Consider the following 12,565-nt stretch of genomic DNA (forward strand, 5'->3'; position numbering starts at 1 on the left):
GCCTCGACTGTTGCATTGGAACACCTGGGAGCCCACTCTCTGCCACGCTACATTATCTTTATTCTTCTGTGGGTCAGAGTATCTTGTCCAGTCAGATCCAGTGCCTGCGTTTTAAGAGGTGTCATCTCCTTTAAGTAGTGCAGGCTAGCTTTAAATGGTGCGGGCCTTGCATAAACTTGGGCTCCCTGCTGAGTTGTGCAGCCACCCTGCAACACGTTTAGTGCTGGGCTGCACAACATTATCATTATAATTAGCAAGCAGTAGGAAGTTTTCCCAGTGCCTGCATTACTTTGAACAGACACTGGTTAATTGCACATTGCAGTCCCTGCGCCCATTTTCAGGGGCTATTGAAGTTTGAGCCTTGAAATTTTTCATGACATGCAGCATAGAATTCATCATTATTTGCCTCAATATTAAGTCCCACCCAACCCTGACCACAATGAGCGGGACGGTTTAAATGTTAAATGCTTGGAATGCGACCCTACCCCTATGTACAGACCCACCACCATTTTACATCAGTGGATGACAGGACATCTGACTGTTCTGTTGGGGAGAGACAGAATGCTTATTTACATACTTAAATCAGGCTTTCACAATGCAATTGGGAGCTTGATTTGATGTTAACTGCTGCTGCACAAGTTTCCCAGATGATGAAAAACTCCGCGGTGGAACACAGACAGGATATTCAGCTCCCCAAGCGCAGTGGCAGTTCCAGCACTCCTTGTGGGTCAGGAGGTGTAGGAGTGTTCCCCAGGGGGGCCCTCCAGGAAGCCTGCACTATGAACACTGACTTCAACATTCAACAAAATTCTTTATTTTGAGAGGTATATAGAACATCGAGTCATAAATAAAAATCATCTTCTAATACAGGACACAATTGAAATGAACCAAGAGTTGTTTACTTAAAATTGAAAAAGAAAAATAGCAAATTATTAACTCACTTCACAGGATTGATCATATGCTTGGCTAACCATTTGCACTATCCCATTGGGCTCCATTTCAGCGGTCAACCTGTGCACCCCATAATATTTCGCAGGGGGGTTCATTTAAATAGAGGGGGCAAAACCGCCACCCCCGATGACGTAGTGGAGGACGGCTGCTCTGTCCCCAGCAATGGCATCCGGCACCACCGCTTAAGCACCGCACCATGTTTAAAGGGCTTCAAGCCCTAACCGCCAATTTAAATTTTTCAAGAGAAAAGCACTTTTAATTTAAATAAAAACAGTCAGTTAAACATCAAAGCCGCTCTTCCACTCCCCCCCATGATCAAGCAAGATATTATTTCCCTCCCCCACCCCCCCACCCCCCCGAAAAACCATTTTCGCTGGTATTTACCTTTCACTCCAAGCTTTATAATATTTGCCCTTCGACTCCTTCCCACCATCCCCTCAGCCAATGGCAACAGTTTTCCCTGCACCCCCCACCCCCCCCACCCAACCTCCAAACAGAGTTCCGAAGGCACAGGAGCTCCGGCCAGCGGCCGGAATGTTGGTGTGGGACAGCCGTTGCTACCAGGTAAGTCATTATTCTTTAACTGTAATATAATTTGCATATTCAGATGAAAGCTCCGCCACCAAGCGGCGGGGCGGCCACACCGAGGCCTCGCCGCCACCAGTAAAATGCGGCGAGGCCTTCCCAGCGTCAGGGGTCGTGGCGGGCCTCTCCCAGAAGAATTTTCCGGCCCCCCACCACAATCCCCAACGTCGGAGGGCTATTAAAATTCAGCCCAATGTGTGTGGGCTTAAAATTACCAGTCCTATCAAATAGGCAGCAATGAATGTCACAAGTAGCACCTGTACACCAATCCAAATAATCATCTGTAATATCTCCTTGTTCTGATGAGAGTTTGCACACTCAAAACGTTAACTTGTCTGTTCTCAGTGCAGATGCTGCTTGAACTGCGGAGTGATTCCAGCATATTCTGTTTGTGTTGGCGGGCAATGTAGATAGACTGAAGAAATCCTCAAGAACAGGCAGGAGATAACCAAAGTCTATATTTGCACAGGAGAAAGCAGAGATCCTAGCCCTGATTTTCCAGGTCTAGGAACATTGGTGCTGCATGCATCCATGGCACACACCCGCTCACGGTGCAAGAGGAACAGGCCTGGCTAGTTTTCCAACTTAGAATCTGCCACTTTATTGGAATGTATCATTGAGTCATAGACGTTTATGGCACAGGAGGAGACTATTTGGCCATCATGTCTGTGCTGGGCAAAAAAGCGCTATCTAGCCATTCCCACTTTCCAGCTCTTGATCAGTTGCCCTGTAGATTTCGGTACTTCAAGTGCATATCCCAGTGTTTTTTGAATGTAATGAGGGATTCACCTCAACCACCCTTTCAGGCAGTGCATTCCAGACCTCCACCACCCTCTGGGTGAAAAAGAGTCTCCGCAACTCCGCTTTAATCTTTACGCCAATTACTTTAAATCATTACTTTAATACATTTTGGCAGAAGGAATAGGGAGAGGCAGTATGCACTTAATGGCACAGTTCTAAAGAGTGTGCAGGAACAGAGGGATCTGGGGTGCATGTGCATTGATCTTTGAAGGTGGAGGACATATAGAGAGAATGATTAGCAAAGCATATGGGATCTTGGGATTCATAAATAGAGGCGTAGAGTACAAAAGCAGAGAAGTTATGCTGAACATTTATAAAGCTCTGGTTAGGCTGCAACTGGAGTATTGCATCCAGTTCTGGTCACCACACTTCAGGAAGGAGGTGAGGGTCCTTGAGAGAGTGCAGAGGAGATTTACCAGAATGGTTCCAGGGATGGGGGAGTTTAGTTACAAGGTTAGGTTGGAAAAGCTGTGTTTGGAACAAAGGAGTTTGAGGGGAGATTTAGTCGAAGTATACAATAAAATGACAGGTTTATGTAAGTTAGACAAGGAAAAGCTGTTCCCATTAACAAACGGTATGGGACTAGGGGACACAAATTGAAAGTTTTGGACAAAAGATGCAGGGGGAATATGAGGAAGCACTTTTTTATGCAGCGGGTGGTAATGACCTGGAACTCACAGCCCACAAGGGGGGTGGAAGTGGAGACAATCAATGACTTCAAGAGGAATTTGGATGGCCACTTGAGAGAAATAGACTTGCATGGCTACTGGAATTGAGTTAGGGAGTGGGACTGGAAGCATAGCTCCGTGGAGAGCCTGCATGGACTCGATGGGCTAAATGGCCTCCTTCTGTGCCATAAATAACTCTATGACTCTATGCCCCTGGTTATTGAGGGCTCTGCTAAGTGAAGTAGGTCCTTTCTATCTACCCTATCTAGCCTTCTCATAATTTTATACACCTCTATTAAATCTCCCCTCAGCCTCCTCTGTTCCAAAGGGAACAACCCAGCCTCTCCATTCTTTCCTCGTAGCTAAAATTCTCCAGTCCAGGCAACAGCTTCATAAATCTCCTCTGTACCCTCTTTAGTGTGATCATATCCTTCCTGTAATGACCAGAACTGTACGCAGTACTCTATCTATGGCCTAACCAGTGTTTTATACAGTTCCAGCATAATCTCCATACTTTTATATTCCATGTCTCAGCTAATAAAAGGAATGGGGTCCCTAAACAAGGCAAACATGTACAGGGAACAAGTCCTCATTGTTAATGTCGTGGGAGTTCACTCGCCCTCCGCACCCGCAGTCACCAGAAGAGACGCAAGTCTTTTTCCACCAGTTTATTCAAGCATATGCATGGGAGTCGCACTTATCCAGTGATCCCGTACGGCTTCCCAATCAATTACATTCCATCATTATTATACAGTTCAATTAGATCAAATTATTAGCATACACTAATCACAGGTTGACATGAAATTGACATTATTTAATCAAAGTTCACTCACAAGATGAAATTGAGATTGTTTAATCAAAGCTCATTCGTACACAGTGATTATATTATCCTTTTACAGTGAAGACATGTCAGCCGTGGTTACACAGCCTTTAACCGAAGCTCAAAAGTACATGTCAGCCGACCACATTATCCTCGAGCTGCACAACTTCATTGACACAGGGGCACAAGGTGTGTCTGCAAAGAACCTCTTGCAGGTCACACACAGAAGAGAGTTGGCAACTAAAGGAGCATTGAACCTACTAGGAGACGTCTGGGCCAGGAAAGGAATTGTTCAAGTCACATGACTGTTATTTCTATTGTTCAGCCACAAACTGACATTTTCTCAATGTGCTCCATTTAGAAGCCAAGGCTGCTGCAACCACAGGCAGTGAATAAGAACAGGATGTGATTCAGTCAGACTGCAGTAGTCGACCACCCATGAGGAAATGGCACTCACCCTGTATAGAAACAAAGCTGGATATGGGATTGAAGAGGTTTGTAGTAGCACTACCCTGCAAATATCTTCCCTTCGTATTGATCACTCCTATTGTTACGAGCTTACACAACCCAAACAATGGAACATACATTGTTATTCACCTGTATAAAGTGCAAAATTCAAATGACCTGACTGCTCTTGGAAGCCACTGTCTAGGCCATGCATTCTAAATATTACTCATTTTTTCAATATTATCTATCCAGTGATTCACCTGCAGTCGCTTCTCTTCTCACTCCCATACCATTACCTCTGGTTCCCAAGGGTATGTCCTTAGCCCCTTCATATTTTTCATCTGCGTGCTGTCCATCGCCAACATCATTCAAAAGTCAGGTTCCACATGTACACTGACAAGACCAAATCCCACCTCACACCACCTTTCTCAACACCTCCACTGTCTCTAAATTATCAGACTTCATATCCGACATCCAGGACCAGATGAGCAGAAATTTTCTCCAACTAAATATTGGGAAAACCTAATCCATTGCGTTCAGTCCGCGCCACAAACATCATTCCCTAAGCACCGACTCCATCCCTCTCCCCGGTAACTGTCTGAGGCTGAACCAGATGCTCGCAACCTTGCTGTCATATTTGACACTGAGATGAGCTTCCGACGACATATCCGCACCATCACCAAGACTGTCTTCTTCTATCCTCATAACACCACCCATCTGCACCCCTGTCTCAGCTCATCTGCTGCTGAAACCTTCATTCATGCCGTTGCTACCTCTAGACTTAACTATCACCCAACCCAGTGCCCAGAAACTCCAAGCCACAGAGCTGTAATTCTCCAGACAAACCTTCTGCTACAGTTATTCTCCCACTTGGAAGTATAAGGTCAAAGAAATGGAGAAATACTTGATAAGGCTACCAAAGGGAAGCATGGGTATATGTCTTGGAGGCAGGAGGAAAGCAGAAATAAATTCATTTTATTTTCCTTCCTGGTTGCATATTGTCTGCCTTTGGAGTGCATTTTGGAAAGGTTCTTACAGAGAGTATGGAGCAAATCAAACTGGATGGAGTAGAAATGAGTGTGTTCTTCTTGTTGACCCACCGCTGCACAGTGCCAAATGTTGCCCTTCCCTCAAAATAGTTAGCAATGAGGATGTTTTGCTACACTTGGCCTATCTGACCATTATCTCCCTCTAAGTAGGTAGTCCCCTTTTCCTTTCTCTAGGACAGCAGATCTCTAGCCACCCTCTTCCTTCTGCATACTGTGTGCCATCTGTGGCTCAGTTGGTTGCACACACAACTCTGAGTCAGAAATTTGTGGGTTCAAAGCCTGATTCCAGGACTAGAGCACAAAAATCTAGGCTGGCACTCTATTGCAGTACTGAGAAAGTGTGGCACTGTTAGAGGTGCCATCTTTCAGATGAGATGTTAAACCAAGGCCCTGAATGCCCTCTCAGGTAGATGTAAAAGATCCCATGGCACTATTTCAAAGAGCGGGGGAGTTATTGCTGGTGTCCTGTCCAATATTTATCTCTCAATCCAACATCGCAAAGCAGATTAACTGTTCTTTATCACATTGCTGTTTGTGCAAGCTTGCTGTGTGCAAATTGGCTGCCATGTTGGTGTGAGGGGGAGGGTTTTAGATTCCTGGGACATTGGGACCGGTTCAGGGGGAGGTGGAACCAGTAGAAACTGGACGGGTTACACTTGGGCAGGACTGGACTGATGTCCTCGGGGGAGTATTTGCTAGAGTGGTTGGGAGGGTTTAAACTAAAATGGCAGGGGGATGGGAACATTTGCAGGGAGTCAGAGGAGGGGGGGATCAAGGACAAGAACAAAAGACAGTAAGGGGAATAAGAAAAGTTATAGGCAGAGAAATCAAGGGCCAGAATCAAACAGGGCCACAGTGAAAAATAATGGGAAGGGGATAGGTAATGTTAAAAAGACAAGCCTTAAGGCTTTGTGCCTTAACACGTGGAGCATTCGCAATAAGGTGGATGAATTAATTGTGCAAATAGATGTAAATGGGTATGATATAGTTGGGATTACGGAGACATGGCTGCAGGGTGACCAGGGATGGGAAATTAACATCCAGGGGTATTCAGTATTTAGGAAGGACAGACAAAAAGTAAAAGGCGGTGGAGTTGCATTGGTGGTAAAAGAGGAAATTAACACAATAGTGAGGAAGGATATTAGCTCTGACGATGCAAAATCTGTATGGGTAGAGCTGATTAACACTAAGGGGCAAAAAACGTTAGTGGGGGTTGGATATAGACCCCCAAACTGTAGTGGTGATATTGGGAATGGCATTAAACAGGAAATTAGAGATGCATGCGATAAAGGGACATCTGTAATTGTGGGTGAGTTTAATCTGCATATAGATTGGGCAAATCAAATTAGTCACAATACCGTAGAGGAGGAATTCATGGAGTGTATATGGGATGGTTTTCTGGACCAATATGTTGAGGAACCAACTAGGGAACAGGCCATCCTAAACTGGGTATTATGTAATGAGAGAGGAATAATTGACAGTCTATAGAGTCATGGAGAGATACAGCACTGAAACAGGCCCTTCGGCCCACCGAGTCTGTGCCGACCATCAACCACCCATTTATACTAATCCTACATTAATCCCATATTCCCTACCACCTACCTACACTAGGGGCAATTTACGATGGCCAATTTACCTATCAACCTGCAAGTCTTTGGCGGTGGGAGGAAACCGGAGCGCCTGGCGAAAACCCACGCGGTCACAGGGAGAACTTGCAAACTCTGCACAGGCAGTACCCAGAACTAACCCTGGGTTGCTGGAGCTGTGAGGCTGCGGTGCTAACCACTGCGCCACTGTGCGAGACCCCTTGGGGCTGAGCGACCATAATATGATAGAATTCTTCATCACGATGGAGAGTGACATAGTTGATTCTGAGACTAGGGTCCTGAATCTTAATAAAGGAAACTACAAAGGTATGAGGCGCGAGTTGGCTATGATGGATTGGGAAATGTTACTTAAAGTGGATGGGCAATGGCAAACATTCAAAGAGCGCATGGATGAACTGCAACAATTGTTTATTCCTGTCTGGCGCAAATGTAAAATGGGAAAGGTGGATAAACCATGGCTTACAAGGGAAATTAGAGTTAGCATTAGATCCAAGGAAGAGGCATACAAATTCGCCAGAAAAAACAACAGACCTGAGGTTAGAATTCAACAAAGGAGGACCAAGGGATTGATTAAGAAGGGGAAAATAGAGTACAAGAACATAAAAACTGACTGTAAAAGTTTCTATAGGTATGTGAAGAGAAAAAGATTGGTGAAGACAAATGTAGGTCCCTTACAATCAGAAACAGGGGAATTTATTATGGGGAACAAAGAAATGGCTGACCAACTAAATGCATACTCTGGTTCTATCTTCACAAAGGAGGGGACAAATAACATACCAGAAATGTTGGGGCACACAGGGTTTAGTGAGAAAGAGGAACTGAAAGAAATCAGTATTAGTAGAGAAATGGAGTTGGGGAAATTGATGGGACTGAAGGCCGATAAATCTCCAGGGCCTGATAATCTATATTCCATCGTACTTAAGGAAGTGGCCCTAGAAATAGTGGATGCGTTGGTGGTCATCTTTCAAGATTCTATGGACTCTGGAACAGCTCCTACAGATTGGAGGGTAGCTAATGTAACCCCACTACTTAAAAAGGGAGATAGAGAGAAAACAGGGAATTACAGACCAGTGAGCCTGATGTCGGTAGTGGGGAAAATTCTAGAGTCCATTATCAAAGATTTTATAGCAGAGCACTTGGAGAACAGTGGTAGAATTGGACAGAGTCAACATGGATTTACGAAAGGGAAATCATGCTTGACAAATCTTCTAGAATTCTTTGAGGATGTAACTAGTAGAGTTGATGAGGGGGAGCCAGTGGATGTGGTTTATTTGGACTTTCAGAAGGCTTTCGACAAAATCCCACATAAGAGGTTAGCGTGTAAAATTAAAGTGCATGGGATTGGGGGTCGTGTATTGCGATGGATAGGAAATTGGTTAACAGACAGGAAACAAAGAGTAGGAATAAACAGGTCTTTTTCCGAATGCCAGGCAGTGACTAGTGGGGTACTGCAGGGATCGTTGCTAGGACCCCAGCTATTCACAATATTTATTAATGATTTGGATGAGGGAACTAAATGTAATATCTCCAAATTTGCAATGACACAAAACTGGGTAGGAGGGTGAGTTGTGTGGAGGATGCAGAGAGGCTTCAGGGTGATTTGGACAAGTTGAGTGAGTGGGCAAATGCATGGTAGATGCAGTATAATGAGGATAAATGTGAGGTTATCCACTTTGGTAGCAAAAACAGGAAGGCAGATTATTATCTGAATGGCTATAAACTGAGAGAGGGGATTATGCAACGAGACCTGGGTGTTCTCGTACACCAGTCGCTGAAGGTAAGCATGCAGGTACAACAGGCGGTAAAAGGGCAAATGGTATGTTGGCCTTCATAGCAAGAAGATTCGAGTACAGGAGCAGGGATGTCTTGCTACAATTATACAGGGCCTTGGATGAGGCCACACTTGGAATATTGTGTGTAGTTTTGGTCTCCTTAGCTGAGGAAGGATGCTATAGAGGGAGTGCAGCGAAGGTTTACCAGACTGATTCCTGGGATGGCGGGACTGACGTATGAGGAGAGATTGAGTTGGTTAGGATTATATTCATTGGAGTTCAGAAGAGTGAGGGGGGATCTCATAGAAACCTATAAAATTCCAACAGGACTTGACAGGATAGATGCAGGAAGGATGTTTCCGATGGTGGGGGAGTCCAGAACCAGGGGTCATAGTCTCAGGATACAGGGTAAACCTTTCAGGACTGAGATGAGGAGAAATTTCTTCACCCAGAGAGTGGTGAGCCTGTGGAATTCGCTACCACAGAAAGCAGTTGAGGCCAAAACATTGTATGTTTTCAAGAAGGAGTTAGATATAGATCTTGGGTCTAAAGGGATCAAAGGGTATGGGGGGAAAGTGGGAACAGGTTACTGAGCTGGATGATCAGCCATGATCATAATGAATGGCGGAGCAGGCTCAAAGGTCCGAATGGCCTACTCCTGCTCCTATTTTCTATGTTTTTATCTATGTTTCCTACGTTACAACAGTGATTACACTTCAAAAGTACTTCATTGGCTGCAAAGCACATTGAGATACCTGGTGGTTGTGAAAGGCGAACTATAAATACAAATCTTTCTTTTACTGACACCTCATCCAGTTGTGAAACTGTGCAGCAGGCGGCATACAGTTGCTAAAACCTTCAAGTTCTTCCTTCTTCTAAAGAGCTCACCTGAAGTTTCCATCCTTTACAGTGCAGTACATCAGCGTCTTAGGGGAGTTGTACTCAACCAATGCCACTGGGTATTTAAATGGACTTAAATTTAAATTGAGCTGACCCCACAGTTTACCAGACCAGGGGGCGGGGGAAGTTTGGCCTCGAGTGGATCAGCGAATGGACGCCCTGTCCCTGCAGCTGCTCTGTGGAATTTCAGGAGTACTGTCAGTGAAATGCCTTGTTAACATTATTTCAACATACAGAATTGACCCCAATCTGCTTGATTATTTTTGTGGGGGGAGGGGGAGGGGGGGGTGGGTGGGGAGGGGTGGGAAGGAAGTGTTCATGAACCAAGTGCCCTCTAGAAAATAAACTTTGTTTCTCAACATTGCCATTCAAAAATGTCTAAACCCATCACTTTGTGTGTGCTTTCAATTTTATTTCTGGCATTGTAAGTGATGAGGTCTAAGAACCTGAAAACCCATCAATGTAACCATAGCATAGCTGTACTCCTATCCACTGATCCCAGAAACTCCTGACCCTGTCAGAATTCCCGCGGTCTGGGTGGTCACAAAGTGGATCAGTGAGAAAGGAAGCCAGTTCCAAACTGCAGCCCAGTGTTGGTTTGTCCCAATGAAAATGCTAATCTCATGGCAGAAGAGCTCTTTTCCAAAATGGCTGCAATAAGGCCTATCATTTCATGACTGGCTGCCATAAAGAACCCAGCCTTTCCAAACTTAGTGGTCCCCAGTTATGCCTGGGTGATGTGCCAGCAAAGATAGTATACTACATCACTATGAGGTAACTACAGCTGTAATTATGCTGCATGATAGCATCCTACCAATCCCAACACATTTCCTGATGTCACCAGTAATCTGCTCCCACCCCAAAATTCTCCTTCACCCATCCAACAGCACAATGCAACCATCTGATGTGGTTGCACAGTCAAGCATCACAGATCTTTGGGGCCACAGTTAGCAGCTTAAGTTACAGCAGACCTGTGTTCAGTTACACTTCCAGCGAATTACACAATTTCACATTTGTTGGGCTTATGTTTTAGGGTGAAAAGATTTCTTGGAATGATTGCTCAGCTTCTGCTAGTTTTCTATGTTTTCAGGTACGTTTAGTAACTAAAGAAATCAGCCACAGATGACAGAAGCTGATCATCCACCACACGACTACACATGCAAAGCACAGGAAAGAACTGGTCAAATACCCGAGAACATTTAACACTTCCTGTAAACAAAGCGGTGTGGCTTCTCCCATAATACTGCAGCTTGGTGAGATGTAGTTATTTTCTCGGTAGACTCTATATGCAAATGAATCATTTCCTCTTTCCTGGGGGGGGTGCAAATCTTATGTATGGGCTACTATCTACATGGCGAGTGGCTTGTCAGTACAGCATTTTCAGTCAGTATAATTACATTTATTCACAAAAATTAAAATATCTACGTTACTCATTTCGAAATCCATTTTTCTTTGTATAAGGAAAATAAAGGTAAATTCACTGATCCTGTGCCATCAGCCAGGAACCAGGCTTGGGACAGCACAAGTTGGAGAATTGAAGTTATGGTATAGTAGCTCATTCCATTGAGTGATACCAGAAAAAAGGTAAAACGGGTATGTCTATGCGAAGTCAGCCAAGGTACTAGGACCCATTATTGCCTTCTAAATCATGAAGTGTAATATGAATGTATGGCACTTACAAATATCTCCCCTCACACTGTGCAAAAGAATTTTCAGTACTTATCTTCCATGCTACTTATGTAACAGTGTATATTTCACAGACACAGGCTTCCCCTGGGTATAGTCTTTCACTGATATTTTCATATGCATTCATCTCAAAGCAATCTTCCCATCTAATGTGGTTGCATGGTGTATGGGCATTTCATCACAGCCTCTGTGACTGCATGCCGACTGTTTGGTGTCATGACGATTAGAACTTGTCACTTGTGCTACTGTTCCAAATTTTGTCCATAATAGCAAAAAAGGGCACTGACAGGAAGAGGATTCTTTAACATTTATCCTCTAGCCCTATGTGAGGAACAAGCTATTAATACTAGGAAGAGCATCTGTAGAAAGTGCTGGCTATGGCAAAGTAGAATGACTATCCTGCTCTTCCTATCCTATTCACTCATTATCAAAGCATATTCCGAACCAAATCACCATGTCACACCTTCTATTGCAAGTGATATCTGAAGGTTTCTCATTTCAGCATTATTGCAACTTTTTTGGTTTTCTTTGACCTAGGTTAGCCATCTTTGACCTGGGTGTACCACTGCAAGTTGAGCCAATATCTTACAACATGCCAGATTTAACAAAACTTCACAAAAAGCAAGACTCCAGTTCAAACTTTGATGTGATTTTTTATTTGTTTGTGGGATGTCGGCATCGCTGGCTAGGCCAGCAGTTATTGCCCATCCCTAATTGCCCTTGAGAAGGTGGTGGTGAGCTGCCTTCTTGAACCACTGCAGTCCTTGGGGTGTAGGTACACCCACAGTGCTGTTAGGAAGGGAGTTCCAGGATTTTGATCCAGCAACAGTGAAGGAATGGCAATATAGTTCCAAGTCAGGATGGTGTGTGGCTTGGAAGGGAACTTGCAGGTGCTCCCATGCATTTGCTGCCCTTGTCCTTCTAGGTGGCAGAAGTCATGAGTTTGGAAGGTGCTGTCGAAGGAGCCTTGGTGAATTGCTGCAGTGCATCTTGTATATGGTACATGCTGCTACCACACATGCGTCAGTGGTGGAGGGAGTGAATTTGAAGAGGGTAATGGGGTGCCAATCAAGCTGGCTTATTTGTCCTGGATGGTGTCAAGCTGCACCCCTCCAGGCAAGTGGAGAGTATTCCATCACACTCCTCACTTGTGCCTTGTAAATGATGGACAGGCACTGGGGAAACAGGAGGTGAGTTATTCACTGCAGAATTCCTAGTCTCTGACCTGCTCTTTTATTTTATTTATTTATTTATTTTTATTTACAGATACAGCACTGAA

Source organism: Heterodontus francisci, chromosome 17 (genome assembly GCF_036365525.1).
Source record: "Heterodontus francisci isolate sHetFra1 chromosome 17, sHetFra1.hap1, whole genome shotgun sequence".
Classification (NCBI taxonomy): domain Eukaryota; kingdom Metazoa; phylum Chordata; class Chondrichthyes; order Heterodontiformes; family Heterodontidae; genus Heterodontus; species Heterodontus francisci.